The following is a 19,459-nucleotide window of genomic DNA, read 5'->3' as shown; positions in this document are numbered from 1 at the left end:
TACACCCGGAATCTGGCCTCTTCTTCCCAGCCCCACTGCTACCATCGAGTGAGAACCACTATGGTCCCTTCCCTGGATCACTGCAAGAGCCTCGCTGCTCTCCCTGCTTCCATCCTGCCCCTGTAGTCTATTCTCTATGCATCAACCAGAGATATGCTGTAAAACGAAAAGTCAGATCTGTCCAAATCCTCCAGGGCCCTTTGTGTCCGCCCGACCCTCACGTCTCTGACTTGTCCCCCACTTCCTTCCTTCCTTCCTTCTCTCTGTGCCAGTCACACAATTTCCTTGAATATATTTAGGATTTTTTCACTGCTTCGTCCCTGTTCCTGGAAGGTTCTCCCTGCAAATGTCTGCATCGCTCACTCCCTCAGCCCCTTGAAGTCTTTGTTCAAATGTCATTTCTCAGTGAGGCTCCCTTGTCCACTTTATTATATATTGGAACAGCCCAGCCCCTGCCCTTGGCAGTCCCTATTTTTCTTACCGCGCTCTGCCCTTGTTTAAATCCATGCACCTAATCCCCTTCTAATATACTGTCTAATTCATCTATTCTGTTTGTTGTTGGTGATCTGCCTTCCCTCATCAGAAGGCAAGCCCCTCGAAAGCAGGGGTTTTATCTGTTTTGATCACTGTTTTGTCCCACACACTTAGAATAGCACATGGCACGTAAACAGGTGCTCGATAAACATTTATGGAGTGGGTTCCTTTATGAAGTCAGAATTCATAACAAATCAAAGTAGTGCTCTGAAGCATTTCACACCAGGAGAGCTGAGATTCTGTAATGACAAGCTCTCCAAGCGTTTCCTCCTGTGCCCTTCTCCTCCCGTCTCCCCATCCGCGCCCCCCCCCAGACACATTCCCCACAGCGTCCTACACCTGTGTCATGCTCAGTCGGGTGTGTATTGTGTTCCCTCACATGCTGCCCCACACACTCATCCACTCCACCATATGCTATAGCCCCAGCACCCCCAGCCCTGAGTGGTCACTAGAGACCATAACCCTGTCAGGAGAAAAGGTAGATGGCTCACCCCATCCCACAACCCCCGCAAATCAGTTCCAATCTCCACTTCTGGTCGGTCCCCTTCCACAGCCCCTTAGGGACCCCCCTTTACATACTCCTGGACTTCAAAACTCAGCTTCAGATCAGCCAGCTATTCCCAAATGGGATCATCTCCAGCAAGAGGGCAAAACCATAACAGAAGAGACCAAGAATGGCACAGAGGCTCTGCGGCATAGGAAGTGCTTTCAAGTGCATTTGTTTACTTGCAGTGATGGAAGGCGGGACTTTCTTGCTTTACTTTGCTTATTCATGAACATGAAAGGGGACATGTCTTGGTCAAGGTCATAGACCAGGCTGGGCCTCGAACGTCCTCTCTCCTGCAGACCTAAGCAGGGTCCCATTTTGTGACAGCAGATCTGTGGGCTCCTGCCACACTGAGGAAATGGATGGAGTGGAGGGAGCGAAATATAGGGAGAGGTAAGCAGGAGAGGCCCGAAGGGCATCTCAGAACAGGAAGAGTAAAGGTCTGAGCTTTGGGGGGACACCCTCACCTCAGTGCTAACCCCCTGGGATACTCTGAGCCTGTGACTGTGGCCTCTGGGTCAGCCCTGAAGCTGCAGTGGCTTATCAGAATTCACCCTCCACCAGGACCCCAGAACCTGATGACTTAGCTGCTAGTTAGCGTTCTGGGATCTGAACCCGCCTTGAATCTGCTCTAGGTTTCCATGGTGATTGCTTAAACTTTTCATCATCCAGTCTTTCAGACCTTGGGGGAGAGCAATGCGCTCTGGTTTCCATGACAACCACTTAAACATGTATCTCTGTCTGGCTCCGTTGGTAAAGAACTGCCAGAGATCATGCAAATGAACTGGCTGCTCTCCCTTCGCTTAAAAAAATAAAAATAAAGTGACACACCTGCTTAGACGTTTCAGATCTCTGCTCATAACAAGAGGGGTGAAAGTGTCAAACTGGTGTTTGTGAAGGGTTTCCTGCACTGCTTTGACATTTCGAGTGCCCACCCAGATACACAGGCTCGTGTTGCCATGTGAAGTAATTATCTACACTCAGCACTTGCCCTCCTCTCCCCTCTGCCCGGCAGATGAAAGAGCTGCAAATTCAAGGCTGTTTACCTTCCCGCTGCACGCTAAAGGGGGAAGGAAGGACAGGGCCAGAGCCACTACCCGACCCAGCCCTTGGCCCCTGTGGGGAGAAGCCATGGAGAGCAGGGTCCCCCGCCTCAACTCACTGTCCATAAACCGGCCAGGGGTGGCTCCGGTCTCGGGGGACAGCCCCAAATAACGTGCAAGTCACAGACCCCAGTCGCTCGGCAATGACTCTGCTTCTCTGTTGGAATTCATGGAAGGGAGAACAGCCATGTGACTCTGAAGAAAAGCTCACAAGGGGAAAGATGAGCTCGTTCCCCCACCCCACACACCTGCCCAATCCTCCCAACACACCCTAAACCAGAGGCCCTGAGAGGCAGTCACGGGCCCAGCAGCCACAGACAGGTGTAAAGCGTGTTCTGAAGCTGGGTACCAACACGTACAATTCTGGCGGTTTCCAGTGAAAGCTAGAGATTTCCCACTTTTCCGGGAAAATACGCAGGCCTGCCTCAGTCCCACCTCACCTGGGTCCGCTGGGTGGCAGTAGCTCCACCCTCGGGAGGGGAAGCCTGCACCTGCTTTGACTGAACTTTTCTGAGTACCACACTCCTCTCCCTGAGTCCCGGAAAAGAGTTGTGCTTATAATATGTGACAACAGGCACAAGACACAGACCAAACCAACAATCCTTCGGCCAGCTGCCGAAGTCACAAACGACGGAAGAGGATTCTTATTTGGGGGCAGAGGGACGGAGAGGGGGTGAAGACAAATGTTCTGCCACCTTCGTCCTCCGAGGTCCTTTAGGCACCTTCAAGGCTGAGGTCGGAGGGGGAAAGCCAGACGAGTGGACAGGAGATGCGCTGGTGAAGGGTATGCTCATCTTCCGGTGACACTGTTACCAGCCCGGGTCCTTGGACTCTTTAATCAATAGATATTTATAAGAGGCCCAATGAGGAATTCAGGCAAGGCTGTATTGGGACTGCAGGAAGGGAGCGAAAACAAGTAACAGGTGCCCTTGCTCGCTTCCCGAAGCGGGGGGGAGATGGTTCCTTAAATGGGGGGTGGGGTAGGGGCAGAGATCAGTGGGTCAGGCCCACAGTGGTGGCTTAGGTGGTCTGCCCACCCCGTTGGTGGTGCTGTGTGCAGGGAGCTTGCGCATACCCTGCTTTGCTCTCCCCACCTCAGAAATGTCAGTTGATGGCCTTTTCGTATCTTATTGTTCACGACTGCCCCAGCTGGGCACCCACGTAGTTATTTTTAGTCCCTTATAGTTACTTTGTATTTTTTTTCGGGAGGAGACTTTTATCTAAGTGCAAGCACTCCAGTAAAGGGTCCCAGGTCCCAACCTGTCTCAAGACCAACATCTAAAACCTACAGGAAGGCCCTTGATCGCTTCTGTATGATGCTACAATTTTGACTCTACTGTTCAATAGATTCAGAAGCCCAAAAGTCATTTGACTAAAAATATCTGTCAAAATAATTGTAGGATGAAATTGGCTGGTTGGCTGATGAAAACAGACAGGCCATAATTTAGGAGGCAGACGGTGCTCCTTGGCCCTACTGTTTTTAACCTCTCCAGGTGTAAGTTTCCTTACCTACAAGGTGGCGGTAAAGGTGCTTGCCCCACTGAGTTTCTGTGAGATTCAAACAAGATTGTGTGTGGACAGGCTCTGGCCCAGTGCCTGGCACGCAGTATAGATCTGGGAAAAACCTTGCTTTTCCTACATCATTTTCATTCTTCAGACTATCTATAGTTTAACACCTGGGGTTGAAAAAGAAGAAAGCACTAGTCATCACTGAAAGTGAGCCTGAGACCTTTCTTGTCAGAAAATTGACTGATCATGTTAAGAAACTGTATTTTGTTTTTCTGTGAATATTTTTAGGATGCACTATGGGAACAATAAACTGCCAGGCAAAAGATGAAAGAGACAAAGGATGTTAGAAAAGATGTCAAAGCAAGAAAAGGCCAAGCATTCCTCGGTTTGCCCCAAAGGCGAGCAGAATGTGATCAAACAGTTTTTCTCATCTATAAAGGAGTCAAGGTATTTTCTGTAAAGGAAAGAACTTGCTGCTGATGGGAGGAATGGATCGAATAATTAGAGTCTAGGATCCTTATCTGCCTGGGTAAGTCTTTCTCCAACCAATGGTGCCCTTGACCTAGTAAGTACAGGAGAGTAGGACTGGGGATCACTAATTCCCCTTTAGAATAACTTAAGAACCCCTGTCCAAAATTGATCTCCCAGACACACAGAGCCTGGAAAACTGCTTGCGGCTGTTACAGAGTCATTCTTTGGGGTTAATAAGGAACTCACTTAAAACTCAAATACTTTGCAAGGACGAAGAGATTGTGTGGAGCCATCGTTCACTCACGATCGGAAGGATTCTTTGATCAGACTATCCTCCCTACAATGAACGATGATCAGTTGTAGAGAGCGATTGGGGATTGTGATGTATGGTCAATGTCCTTTCTGTGCACCTCACTCAGATGGCCCTAAGCTTACACTCACTTCTCCACTGGAGTTGTTTAACCCCAACTGAATTAAGGACTCTACCACCCCTGAGGTGTAGCAGAACTGACCTAAGAAAACAGGGATTGTTCTGGAAAGCCTGGAATTGAGATAGCGGGGTAGCAAACTGTTGCCATCACCCCCTCAATGTGTAATCATCATCCTCCTTAGAATTGGGCCCCTACCTCTCACGTGTGCCCCTCCAGAGCAAGTCTCAGTAATGCTTTCTTGGAAATAACAGTAACTGTCATTTTATTGAGCACCTACTTTGTACCGGGCATTATGCACCATATCCATTCTCTCTAATCCTCACATCAACTCCATTTACCAAGGAAAAACCTGAAGCTCAGAGGAGTTAAGTAACTTTTTGGAAGTAATGGCAGACAGGTTTCAAACGCAACCTGGCTTCTAAAAGCCTTGTTATTTCTGTTGATAAGTGTTGGAGAAGGAAGGAGAGGGGGAAATGGAGAGTGGATAGTGGGATTTGGGATAAGAACCAGTCATCTAGGGAAAGCCAAGCTTCCTTGCTGAGCCTCTGTACAGCCATCACTTAGGAACTGCAAGGTGACCCTTGTCCCTCTCAGCCTTGGGGCAGTGCTGCATGGCAGTGAAGCGTGTGGGATCTGGTCCCGCCGCTGCCCCTTTCTAGCTGAGTGATCCTGAGCAAGGGCTGCAGCCGCCATGCCCTCCTCTATAAAGGCAATAACAAGAATACCCACTCCTGGAGTAATATAAAGATAGCAAATGAGATGTTCCATGTAGAGCACTCAGCACAATGTCAGATGCCTAATAAGAAAGAAAGAAACATGATTTTTCTACTCACTTCTATTACCTTAGACTCCCATGTGTCTGGAGACTGAGAACAATTTGCTTACTTTCCAATGACTTGGTTATAAAAAGACATTGTTCTCTCCCCCTCGACCTCAGCCTGCTTCCCTTCTCCCTACCTCCTCACCCGCCCACTACATACCCAGCCCTGAGCCCCTCGGGGCACTGTGATCCCTCAGAGCTCCTTAAAATAAACGCTTATTAAAAAGACATTCACGCCAGATCTGAATACTGCATAAAGCAACAACCTGCGTGGAATCTGCTCCAACCCCACGCTGCGCTCTTCCGTGTTTATTCCTTTTATAGTGATATTGTCAGCCACGGGAGAAACCAAGCCCAGGGCTTCATCTCACACGGAGTTGTGTTGCTATAACTGGGTACTGTCTGCTTCAGACCTTTTATCGCACAAGATAGATACTTGTGTCGTTTCAGAGGGAGACATAACCCTCCTCAGGCTGAACAGAGCTGCCAAGTCTGGGACAAGTTTAGTCTTGCATTTTTATTTAGAAATCGCAGATAGAACTGCTCGGTGTTCATCTGTTCCTTTTGTATTCTAGAAAGCCAACAGGTATGCTGAAAAGCCACACAGCTCCAGTGAGCTACATCCATGTGTCTGCCGAGGATAACAAAATAGTTTCCATGCCCGCTGACAACACTATTAAGGTCTTTGCCCTCTTATGTTCTGATGCATTATCCAATGCAGTTTCAGACAGAGAAGGTGTTCCCTTCATGTTTTCCTTCCCCTCTCTGTAGCCTTTGGGGCCTCTGGATTAGCAGATACTCAAGTGTTATTTACTTTTGTGGATTCGCTTTGGAAAAGGAGAATATGTAGGCGGTGGAAGGGCAGCCTCTTAGAGAACTTTCTATACCTGGTGTTTTGTTGGGAGGAGTTAACATTATTGCATTGAAGGCCCCTGCTTGCGCTCTGTCCAGAGACTCCCTTTGTCTTTGGAGAGTGCAGGTTGGGGGATGGAGAAGGGGATCTGGGGACAGAATGGGGACATAGGGAGGCACAGTCCCTTGCCACTAGAGGTTATCACCTTATCTTGTAACACACTAGGGCGAGTGGGCCCTTTCTGAAACGTTGTCTATAAAGCTTAGAATTTAAACCTTTCTGACCCTGGCAGAGGTAGTGACATTACCACCTTCATTCTGTTTGCCTTCACACCTCTTTTTCTAGCGAGGGTCCTGTCTACCTCTAAAACTCTGTCACTCTGTTATCTTTGGAATACACTATTTTTCATATAAAAGAACAAAAACAAAAAAACCTCACTGATTTATTTCATCCATCATCTCATATGCTTTTCCAGTGAATATGACACGTTTTCATGACTCATCCACCTTCTTTTCTGGACTGTCACAGGGCCAGAGGGTGGGGATTTAGAGCAGCATGAGTCAGAGGAATGCTGGAACCTTGGGAAGGAGATCAGATTCACTGCTTTGTACAGATGCATAAAACAGCTCACTCACCACTCACATAAGAAAGGACTGATAGATGTTAAGGGCTGAATCGTGTCCCTTCAAAATTCCTATGTTGAGGTCTTAACCCCCAGTACCTTAGAATGTGACTGTATTTAGAGATAGTGCCTATAAAGAAGTACTGAAGGTTAAATGAGGTCATGCTGGTGGGCCCTAATCCAATGTGACCGGTGTCCTTACAAGAGGAAGTCAGGACACTTAGACTGAGAGGCAACCATGCAAAGACACAGCAAGAAGGTGGTTATCTGCAAGCCAAGGAGAGAGGCCTCTGAAGGAACCAAACTTATCCACACCTTGGCTTTGGAGTTGAATATCTTGCTTCACACTATATAAAAAGGTTAACTCCAAATGGATCACAGACCTCAATGTAATAAGAGCTACGTCTACAAAACTCTTAGAAGAAAACATAGGAGTAAATCTTCATGACTTTGGACTAGGCAATGATTTCTTAGACATGATATCAAAAGCACAGGAGACTAAAGGGGGAAAAAAAATGAGTTGGACTTTCTCAAAAATAAAAACTTGTGCTTCAAAGGACACTATTAAGAAAGTGATTAGACAACTTACAGAATGGGATAAAATATTTTCAAATCATATTTCTGATGACGGACTTGCATTTAGCATACAAAACTCAGCAATAAAAGCACAAATAGCTTCATTTTAAAATGGGCAAAGGACCTGGACAGAAGTTTCTTCAAAGAAAATATTCAAATGGCCAATAAACACAGGCCAAGATGCTCAGCATCATTAGTCCCTATGAAAATGCAAACTAAAACCACAGTGAGATACCACTTCACACCCATCAGAGTGGCTAAAATCAAAAGAGAGACGATAGCAAGTGTTGACAAGGATGTAGAGAAACTGGAGCCCTCATGCGTCGCTGGTGGGAATTTAAAATGATGCAGCCACTTTGGAAAATATCTGGCAGTTCCTCAGATGTTAACCAGAGTTAACATACGACCTAGCAATTCCACTCCTAGGTTTACACCCAAGAGAACTGAAAACATCTGTTCACACAAACACTTGCATATGAATATTCATAGGAGCATTATTCATGATAGCCAAAAAGTAGAAATAAACCAAATGTCCATGAACTGAGGAATGGATAAATGAGATCAGGTACATCCGTACAACGAAATATTATTCAGCAAGAAAAAAAAAATGAAGCTCTATCACACGCTACAACACGGAAGAGCTTGAGAAACTTCAAGTGTTAAGTGAAAGCCAGTCACAAAAGGCCGTGTATTGTATGATTCCATTTATATAAAGTGTCCAGAATGGGCAAATCCACAGAGACGGAAGTGAGTTTAGTACTTGCCAGGGGATGGGGTAAGGTGGGAATAGGGAGCGGCTGCTAATGGGCATGGCGTTTCTTTTTGGAGGAATGAAAACTTTTTGAAATTAGATAGTGGTAAAGGTTGCACAACTCTGTGAATATGCTAAAAGCCACTGAATTGTACGCTTAAAAATACAACTTTTGTAGAATGTGGGTTAAATAGCAATAAAGCTGTTATTTTTTTTTTTTAAAGGAGAGAGGGGAGAGAGAGGGAGAGGGGAGTCAAGGATGGCACCAAGTTTAGGCCTCAGCTGAACACCGCAGTGAGGAAGATGTTGGGTGAGAGGAGCACAGGGTCAGAAGCCCAGTTGTGGATGTGCTGGAGAGAGTCATCCTGAGTTGAGGGGAGATGTCAGGGCTGGAGATACAAATGTGGGAAGAATCAGCATTTAGATGGAATTTTAAACCATGAAGTGGATGAGATCATAAAGGGAGCCAAAGTGGCCAAAGGAGAGAAAAGCCCCCAGGACTGAGCACAGGGACCCTGTGACGCTCTGGGATTTTATTGTCTGTAGGGTCCAACATGGCTCCTGTGTAGTGAACTTAGAGTCTATCTCGTGGCAATGAAGAGGTTATTTTATAAACAACTAGGTGTTGAGATCACAGTCAGGGGTACAACAGGACCCAAACTCAATTCAGTTCTCCAAGAACATTTGATTAAAATGGTAAGGTTTATGGACTTTAGTTTCTGATTTATTTTGAAAATCAAATTTATGCAAAGACATCCACCAAGGCCACAAAGTTGGAGATTTCACTTTTTTTTTTTGAAATTTGCCACCATCGGATAATCACAATTCTGTATGTGAGGACATGTTTTCTATCCTATTTTCTTTTCCTAGTGCCTCTCCATTTTCTCCCAATCTAAACTCATGATTACAAGATTAGCATCTTGCCTGTGATGATTCAGGCATATTGAATCACTTCCCAAAGTGTGTTTAAAATATATTGAAATCCTATCTTGGAAATAGGGTGTGTAATTTATTTCAGAATATATTATTTCTATCAAATAAAAACTAATCAACTAGGAACTAAACAGCTAAATTTCCAGCATGCCTGATCAAATAGTCTTCGTTCTTTGATTTATTTTTTTAGCCCAAATATTTCATGTCTCTAAATCATGGGGACACACGAAACGTTTCAGGAGTCTGCTGGTTTCTGGCATTCTCTAAAGAAGAGTAAAGTGACAGATTGAGATTTCCATTTTCACTTGTTATTTTCTGTGAATTTAATATTGCACACCACAAAGAGAGCTGTTTTGTGTCAACAGGAATTAGGACAGAAAGAAAGTTATTTCTTGGAAGGAAGATAGCATGGTGTATTAGTTAAGGTAAGGCTTGCCACTGTAACAAATAAACTCTATATTTTCCATAGGTTGAAACAACAGAAGTTTATTTCTGTCTACTGAGGGGCACTTTTTCTCCCTTCAGGAACAGGGCTGTCTCCATATGAGGGTCCCACCTTACTTAGGTTCTCAGATTCCTCTTAATCCAGGTGCAATGGGTATGAGAATAGAGAAGGCATATCTGCCTCTTAAAAAGTCCCAGCCATAAATGATACATCACTTTCTCTCACATTCTATTGCTGAGTTCATGACTCTGGGTGAATGGGAAGCTGGGAAATGCCTTAGTCCAGTAGCTGCTTCCCAGTAACTTTACTGGGACAGACAGATTTGAGTTTAAATTCTGAAATTACCACAAACTGTACGACCTCGGGTGAAGTACTCAATCCTTCTGAACTAAGTTACTGAATTCTTTGAGACATTGGTTTCCTCTTCTGCAATATGGGAGAAAGGGTCGTCTTGTAGATTAGTTGTGTTCATAAAAGATAATTTATGAACTGTGCTCACCAAAGAGTAGTTTTACCTGGTAAGATTCTTTTTTTTTTTTTTTTTTAATTTACTTTTGGCTGCGTTGGGTCTTCGTTGCTGCGCATGGGCTTCTCTAGTTACGGCGAGCCAGGTCTACTCTTCGTTGTGGTGCACAGGCTTCTCATTGCGGTGGCTTCTCTTGTTGTGGAGCACGAGCTCTAAATGCACGGGCTTCAGCAGTTGTGGCACGTGGGCTCAGTAGTTGTGGTGCACAGGCTTAGCTGCTCCTCGGCATATGGGATCTTCCCAGACCAGGGATCCAACCCATGTCCCCTGCATTGGCAGGTGGATTCTTAACCACTGTGCCACCAATCTTACCTGGTAAGATTCTTTTGAGTCAAAGGGGACAAAAATCTAACTGAAACAATTTAAGCTGAAAAGGGAGAATTTGAAGGACTCAGTGCACTATTGCTGGTTTAAAGACAGAGGAGGCAACAGGATGAGGGATGTAAGTGTGTAAGAAGCTGAGAGAGAGAGGCCAACAACCAGCAAACAGACAGGAACCCATCCCTCCAAACACAAGCAAGAGGGTTGAAGACGGCAGCACAGGAATATCCTGAACTTATGTCCTCCCACAGACACAAACCTACAACTGCAAATGGAACAATTCCCTCAGAAAGAGATCTGAAAACTGGATGAACAGAGCCTCGCGAGAAAAGGTGAAAGGACAGCACTGAGACGCGTGGGAGAGACAGAGATACGGGCTCACCAGGGAAAACCACACCCCAGCTGCACAATTGGGAGGGACCCCAAAGAGGTGGAGCTTTTCCCTGAGGAGTGAGGGATTCAAGCTCCACATCAGGCACCCCAGCCCTCAGATCCTGCATAGGAGAGATAAGCTCCCAAATCACCCGGCTTTGAAAACCAATGGAGAATAAACCCAGGGAAACTATAGAACTGCAGGCAACAAAAACCCCGCTCTTAAAAGGCTCATGCCCGGGGGGCTTCCGTGGCACAGTGGTTGAGAATCTGCCTGCCAATGTGGGGGACACGGGTTCGAGCCCTGGTCCGGGAAGATCCCACATGCCGCAGAGCAACTAAGCCCGTGTGCCACAACTGCTGAGCCTGCGCTCTAGAGCCCGCAAGCCACAACTACTGAGCCTGCATGCCACAACTTCTGAAGCCTGTGTGCCTAGAGCCCGTGCTCTGCAACAAGAGAAGCCACCGCAGTGAGAAGCCTGCACAACGCAATGAAGAGTAGCCCCCGATTACCACAACTAGAGAAAGCCCACGCACAGTAACTAAGAGCCAACAACGAAGACCCAATGCAGCCAAAAATAAGTAAATACATAAATAAATTTATAAAAAAAGGCTCATGCACGGACTCACCCAACCTGAAAACCAGCACAAAAACACCAGGTTGAAAAGTGTATGTTTCGGGCTTCCCTGGTGGCGCAGTGGTTGAGAGTCCGCCTGCCGATGCAGGAGACGCGGGTTCGTGCCCCGGTCCCGGAAGATCCCACATGCCGCGGAGCGGCTAGGCCCGTGAGCCATGGCCGCTGAGCCTGCGCGTCCGGAGCCTGTGCTCCGCAACGGGTGAGGCCCGCGTACCAAAAAAACAAACAAAAAATACAAAAATACCTGGCCCAGGATCTACAGTTCCCTGAATTTGCCTTCCCTTCCCCAGCCTCATCCTCTTCCCCAGCTCTCCCTTTCCTTTCCTTTCCTCCTTCACCTCCCTTCCTTCTCTTTAAAAAAAAAAAAAAAAAAAAAAAAGTGTATGTTTCATAGGTGAAGGGCACCCATTTACTAATCTTCAAGTGTCTGCTGAAGAAGCAGGAGTCATTTGGGATGCTTCCTGGGGATAGAGTCACTGGCAGGAGGCATTTACGCGACCTCAGGCTTCCTTGCTAATGCCAGTGCTGGTGGGCACCATTTTGGAATTCTCCATGTGACCCGGTATTGCCAATGGGCACGTCCCACTGACAGCCCCGCCCACCCTGCATCCTGGCAGCCTCTCACAGCCAGGTGAATGACAGCCAGCCCACCAGCACTCCAAGGCAGCCACAGCCCCATGACAACAGGAGGGCACACATAGCCCACGTAGGGGACACCCCTTAAGCACCTGGCTGTAGTGGCCAGGCAGGATTGCACTTCTGAGCCCCACAGGACAGCTCCTAAATAAGACCATGCCTTCAAGACTGGGAGAGACAGCTAATTCTTAATACGTATATATATACTTAATACACAGAGAATTAGGCAAAATGAGGAGACAAAAGAATATGTTCCAATTGAAAGAACGAGACAAAACCTCAGAAAAGATGTTCAGCATCTCTAATTATTAGAGAAAGGCAAATCAAAACCACAATGAGATATCACTTCACACCTGTTGAAATGGCTATTATCAAAAGGACAAGAAATGACTAATGCTGGAGAAGATGTGGGGAAAAGGGAACCCTTGCACACTGTTGGTGGGACTGTAAACTGGTGCAGCCACTATGCAGGATGGTATAGAGACTCCTCACAACAACTAAGAATAGAACTACTATATGACACAGCTATTTCACGTCTGGGTATTTATCCAAAAATCATGAAAAAATTAATTCAAAGAGATATATGCACCCCTGTGTTCACTGCAGCATTATTTACAATAACCAAGACGTGGAAACAACATAAGTGTCCATTAACTTCTTTAATGGATAAAGAAGATGCCACACACACACACACACACACACGGAATACTACTCTGCCATAAAAAATAACAAAGTCCTGCCATTTTTAATAACATGCATGGATGCAGAGGGTGTTATGCTAAGTGAAGTAAGTCAGGTGGAGAAAGACGAATACCATATGATTCCACTCATATGTGGAGTCTAAAAGAGAATGAAACAAAAACAAAATAAAACAAAAGCAAACTCATAGACACAGAGAACAGATTAGTGGTTACCAGAGGGGAAGGAGGTTGGGAGGTGGGTGAAATGCAAAGGGTCAACTGCATGGTGACGGATGGCAATTAGGCTTGTGCTGGAGATCACTCTGTAGTGTACACCGATGTCAAATTGTAATACTATATACCTGAAACTTATATAATGAAAAGGAGGGAAAAATTATTGGTTATTGAAACCAGATCCTAGGACAGATGGACTCATGGGCAGCTGAGCTCACAGATGGCACTGTTGTTCCCATGCTGTATGCCTGCACTTTGCGTTTCTGCTCCTTGGTTCACATTGGTCTCATCAACACCTACTGCTGAATGGCTTTCTCCTTCCAAATGGCCAGGACCCATCCAAGCCCAGAGCCTAAACTCACATCCCAACTCTACTCTTCCTAGCAGCTCCAGCCAGAAAAACCTAAAGGAAGGACACAGACTGACCAGGCTCAGATCCTTTGTCCAGGTCTTACAGTCAGAGAAGCAGTTCTCTTCACAGAAGATAGGAGTGTGCTGGACAGACAGTAGCTACATCCGGGGTGCTTAATTTATTGTAGCTGTTTTTATTTGGGGGACATCACTATGAAGAGCTTCTCCCTACCTTTTCCTTTCACTGACCTTGTCAGGGTCCCTCCATAGCATCCCAACTGAGGTCACTCTTCCCAGGCTCCAGAATTCCCTCTGTCCTCCCCTCATCAAAACCCTCTTTCTCTCAGTAATGTTAGCTCATGAACGGAGAAGAAATTAACATGTAAATGGATTCCCATTGTGGTACAACTGACTGATAAGAAGGATGTGTGTGACCTTTCTACCAGTAGGAAATTGTCCTAGAAGCCCCAGGGTCTGCTTATTCAGTCCTAAGGCACCAGCCTACTTGCAGTCCGTCAGCTGCAGTGGTGCTCACATCCAAGACCCCCTCCCCCAAGCAGGGCAGCCACCCAGGGACACACAGGGGCACTGCCAGGCCATCATTACAGCCAGGCCTGGAGGCAGGCTCCTCACTCAAGATGCCAAAGCAGCCAGCTGAAAACCGGGAACGTCAGTCAATCAAACTTCTCTTTGTTCTACGTGATATCACCATGTAGGACAAACAGCCCGTTGGATTCATTTTCTTTCTTTCTTTTTTTTGGACCCAAGTATCTGAAATTCCACCTCATGGAAAAAACAGCCGCATTTCTAGCGCCAGCACTTAGGTGCCAGATACCGTCTGCCGATCCCCACTCTGTCACTCGGGAGCCCGTGATCTTGACCAAGTGAGCCGACCCTCCTCAGCCTCCTGCTGTTTCCTCATCTGTGAAGTGGGCAGACTGTGGTCCCGAAAGTTCTAATCGTCCTCACGCCAAGTCCTGTTCTTCCTTGAAGAGGATTCACCCACACCAAGAATCTTCTGGCACTCAGTCTGAGGTTTCAGAGCTCCCAGATGTCTACTAGTGGCCCAGGCTTATGGCTGGCCGTCGCAGGGCACTACAGAGAGCGAAGCCTGACCACCAACATTCGGTTAGTCGGTGCCTACTGCATGCCAGCCTCCTCCAGACATTCTACGTCCTTTCTCGCACTTCCTCTTCACAAAATTTCCATAAAGGATTCCATTTTACAGATGAGGAAATGAGTTCGAAGGACCTGGGTGGCTTCACTCCAAGGGCTGTCCGTTCTGTGTGCTGACTGACCTCCCAGACGTGGCTCAGGGGACAAAGTCCAAGGGCACAGGTGGGTCCTTTGCACCTGGGTACTCACAGGAGGCATGCTGCAGGGCCCCCCCCAGGACCTGGCCTGGCCTCGTCCCTGCTGTGAGGGAGAAGCGCTGCCATTCAGAATGGGATGATATGGTTTGTGTTTGTTGGGGGGAAGATAGACATTAATAGGGAAGAAGGTCCACTCTGCAATCTCACGAAATCACACTCCTCCTACCCCAACAAGGAGACGTGGTATCAGTTTTCACGGTTAGTGGCTACTCTTCATTGCACGTCCATTATGTTATGTGAGGTTCTGTGCTAAGGACGTTACATCAGCCCTCCCTATCCATGGGTTCTGCATCAGCACATTCAACCAACCACGGATGGAAAAAAAAATTATTTTTGATTCCAGAAGTTTCCAAAAAGCTGAAGTTGAATTTGCCACATACTGGCAACTATATACATAGCATTTAAATTGTAGTGGATATTATAAGTAATCTGGAGATGTATATGAAAGGATGTGCATAGGTTATATGCAAATACTATGCCATTTTATATAAGGGACTGGAGCATCCGTGGATTTTGGTATTCTAGGGGTTCCTCAAACCAATCCCCCATAGATATGGAGGTACCACTGTATATATGTTTTCTCATCTAATCCTCAAAACAATGCTTTAAAGTAGATACCATTATCCCCATTTAACAGATAAGAAAATTACAGTTTTGAGCAGCTAAGTGACTTGCCCAAGGTCACAGACCCATCATTTGAACTCAAGACTACCCTCTTAACCATTCTTTAATAAAGCAATCGATGCCTCATCCTGGGTATACGTGTCACATACTCAGTTTGGGTTTTCATTCTCTCTCTCTCTCTCTCTGTTTTTCACAAGCAAGGTCTCCCCTTGAGCCTCACCCAGTGGTTTCCCACAAAGAGCCCATGGTGTGCTGCCAGTACAACCCCACCTTCAGGCAGGTGGTCAGCTACTCGGAAGCATCTGTAAGTGTCAAATCTTGGTCTCTTTAGCAATGATGTATTTGCAAGTGGGGTCCCACTGTCTTCACCTCGGTGGGGAGCAGAGTGTTCTGGGGACCTTCTGTCCCTGGAAGTAGAGAATGGGTGGTTCAGTTCTACTTTGCTGATCACCTAGTAGTGTTCGGACACTCTCATGTGAACGCCACATGGAAGAGCTCACAGATTCTGCGGGGGCTTGTGGTGTGAGTAATTTGGAAGGACCGTCTGGTCCTGTGGAAAGGTATTATTTCAAGGTGATTTTCTTGTGTGGTGTAGGATGATCAATTCAACGACCCTAATCCACTGTAACTCTAATCCAGGAAGGAGGGTTCAGAGCATGCCACGTCCACTTCCCTCTCACCGGGGCTCGTGAGGACCATGCTGGCCCCAGCCTAGAGGACCGGCACAGTGTCTAGTCCACAGGAGGGACCATAATCAGTAATCACTGCTCCTTGAATAAGGAACTAGAGCAGGGAAACACGCACATCCCATAAGTCATGTTCTCCTGTCCTTGTGGTAACGGGAGGGCACATCCCAAATACACCCACGATGCTGAAAAGTTCTGAAAGCTTCTAATATTCAGTTCAGTTACTTCCTGCATCAGTGGCCTAGGTTCCAGCATCGCAAGTGAGTGTCCTGGGCCATGTGGCCACGCCCTCTTTCCTTTTTCCTGCCAGAGCCTGACACACCCTGTCTTTAGGATTTACAGCATCGGGGACATCACAGCCCAGACACGTCCTCTTCACGTGCACACTTACTTGAGCTGCACTCCCAGTGACACTCGACTGTCTTTGCATCTGTTCTTGTCTAGCTTCTGCTCCAGAAATTAGCGGTCACCCATGGTTAAATACCAAAAGAAGTAGATCAAAAATTTTTTATGATGACTCAGTCTCAATTCATCTCAAAGAAGGCGGGTTCCTGCATAGTTTGGGTTCAAACTTGTAAAGAAGCATTTATCCTCCAAATTTATCAGAGTCACCTCTGAGTCCAAGGAAGCCAACCTCTTCACCTACTCAGCATCCTGCACATTCCTGCCCCTGGCTCTGTGCAACCTTTTCTCATCTCCACCCCAGAATTTCCTGCTTCCTCCTTTCTTTTTTCTATTTTTTTTTTTACATCTTTATTGGAGTATAATTGCTTTACAATGGTGTGTTAGTTTCTGCTTTATAACAAAGTGAATCAGTTATACATATACATATGTTCCCGAATCTCTTCCCTCTTGCATCTCCCTCCCTCCTACCCTCCATATCCCACCCCTCTAGGGGGTCACAAAGCACCGAGCTGATCTCCCTGTGCTATGCAGCTGCTTCCCACTAGCTATCTATTTTATGTTTGGTAGTGTATATATGTCCATGCCTCTCTCTCGCTTTGTCACAGCTTACCCTTCCCCTCCCCATTCCTCCTCTTTTCTTACACACACCTGAGTAATCCTTCAAGGTCCAACTCAAGTCCTCTCTCTGCCAGGAAACACTTGCCTTCACTGCCCTGACTCATGCAGGCACCTCCCACTTCCTGATGACTCACAGTTAGTGCCTCCCATGGCTGCTGGGGTGTGTTCTCACCTGCCCTGCTCTGTTTCACCTGTGTGAGCCTCGCCTCTAAACAATTTCTGCAGGCACTTGAGAGAGGGATCAGAGCATCTATGTTTCCCTCTTCTTTCCTTCCTGATCTCTCAAAACCGTTCTTATTCTTTAAGGCACAACTCAGACACCAGCTCCTCTAAGAAAGCATCCTAGATCCCCTCCCACACCCAGGCAGAATGAATGGCTCCGTTAGCATCTGGGCTCCTAATTCCATGGTAACACAGTCTGTCTCCCTCAATAGCATTATTTTGATATGCACGTCTCCCCCAGCGGTGGGTGGTACGTAGGTGTTGAATGGAGATATAAACACCCTCACAGCTATTATACTGTATTAGGCACATGCTGGTAATAAACTCTCCAATACTTACTGAATTAAATTATTGATTTGAGTGTTCGCTCACCTTGCAGATCTGTTGCTGTGTGAAATCTCTGGATCATCATCATGCCGACCGTCACAATTCATGACATCCAAACCACGTTACACTTGATATTTGTGGAGGAGAGAATATAGTCCAAGATCTCGATGAAGCCTGAATTTACGAATATCACGATACCACACTGTGTTCATTCAGTTGTATAAGCAGAGTGCTAGGGACCACCGACCTTGCCTCTGAAAATCCTTGTAAACTGTAAAATGAAAATTAATAAATGCTCAATTAAATGTTCACAGCACATTACTTATGAGCTGCAACTTAACACACACATAGTTATATGTAATACCAAAGTTTATAAGAATAACAATTTTTTATCAACTGAGCTTAAAACTGTATTCTTTAAATTACTTTAAAATATGCTAGCAAAATTCTATTATATTTAATTGGGGACATGGTTGCATTTTAATATATTTAAATAGATGGGATCTCCAAAAGGAAGAACAACATGGGGCAGTGAAATTCTTTTTTTTTAATATTTATTTATATTTGGCTCCGCTGGGTCTTAGTTGCGGCATGCAGGATCTAGTTCCCTAACCAAGGAGTCGTAACCACTGGACCACCAGGGAAGTCCCTGGGACAGTGAAATTCTTAAAGGAGCCCTGCTATGGCATGAAATTCCCTCCACAAAATGTAAGTGAGGTAGGTATACCTGAAAAGTATACACAGCACCTCTAGACTTTTCTTGATTCTGTACATAGAACCCTAAAGTCATTTTCAGAGAGGTTTCCCTTGCTGACTTCAGTCTTCAATCTTTTCACTTCCATTACCAGCAGTAGCAAGTGGCTTTCTTGGGGAAATAAAAAAAAAAAATTTAAAAAAAAGCTATGTTTAATCACACAGCAGCAAGGCAGGTCCTCCCTCAGGTGTTGATCCTTTGCTGTCCGCCCAGCTCATGCTCTGTCTGCTCATTCATCCACGCCATCAGGTACTTAAATCAATTCTGGATCTCAACCATATCACAAATCACTGCATGTTATGGAACTTTGGGATATTTGCAAAGATTGAAACCACTAAAGTAAAGTAAAGATTAAAACCACTAAAGTAACACTAAGGGTTTATTGAAATACTCAGAAGAACAGATGAACGCCCCTGAGCTGTACACACCCCTGGGAACGCTGGCCTTACGGAAGGACAGAGGAAAGGAAGCAAAGTGCACCCTACTGATCTCAGCAACTTGCAGCCAACAACAGTGCTGTCTGGTTTTTGGCTTGGAGACCCAGAAGTTTCTCTGATGTCAATGGGGCAGCCTTTTTTACAAAGTGGCAGGCTAGAAGGACCGTTCAATAGTCCTGAGAAAGACTGCTGTCCTCAAGCGTTTCTCCTCTGACACTGTCACTACCTCTGGGTGCAGGATCCAGAAAGTCTGCCCCAGAGGACGTCCTTCCTGGGGGGGCAGGGGGCACCTACCCCAACCAGTCATGACAGATGCTATTCACGTCCCTTTAAAGATGATTCTCATTCAAAAGCTGCTCAAAGGTTGGAGCTAAAAGAAAGTAACTACAAGACTGGAACGAGTTGGACCGAGCGAAGTCTTAAAGCTGAGGGTTTAAATAGCCTCCCCAGAAAATGGGTCATCTATCCATTCAGCTTTGCTTTGATGGTGAATAAATTTTGCTGCTCAAAATTCAATCCACACCTATCTTCTCTGAGTCTAGGTGGCCAGGAGATTTTCATCCAATATTTCTAAATTTTCTAATCTTCTCAGAGAGTGCTATAGACTGAATTGTGTTTCCCCCAAATTCATGTGTTGAAGTCCTAACGCCCAGTACCTCA

At 46.1% G+C, this 19,459-nt stretch overlaps 1 long non-coding RNA gene across 1 annotated transcript; it reads left to right on the top strand.

Annotated features, from left to right (window-relative positions):
* Positions 1-13,746: 13,746 nt before the first annotated feature.
* LOC125961939 (uncharacterized) lies at positions 13,747-17,918 on the top strand. The gene is made up of 3 exons (XR_007473121.1): positions 13,747-14,691; positions 15,552-15,654; positions 17,661-17,918. It is a non-coding gene; the product is annotated as an uncharacterized LOC125961939 (long non-coding RNA).
* Positions 17,919-19,459: the final 1,541 nt, after the last annotated feature.

Source organism: Orcinus orca, chromosome 18 (assembly GCF_937001465.1).
Source record: "Orcinus orca chromosome 18, mOrcOrc1.1, whole genome shotgun sequence".
NCBI classification, from domain to species: Eukaryota; Metazoa; Chordata; class Mammalia; order Artiodactyla; family Delphinidae; genus Orcinus; species Orcinus orca.
Note: the sequence above shows the minus strand (reverse complement) of the source record. Positions and strands in the feature narration are given on the sequence as shown.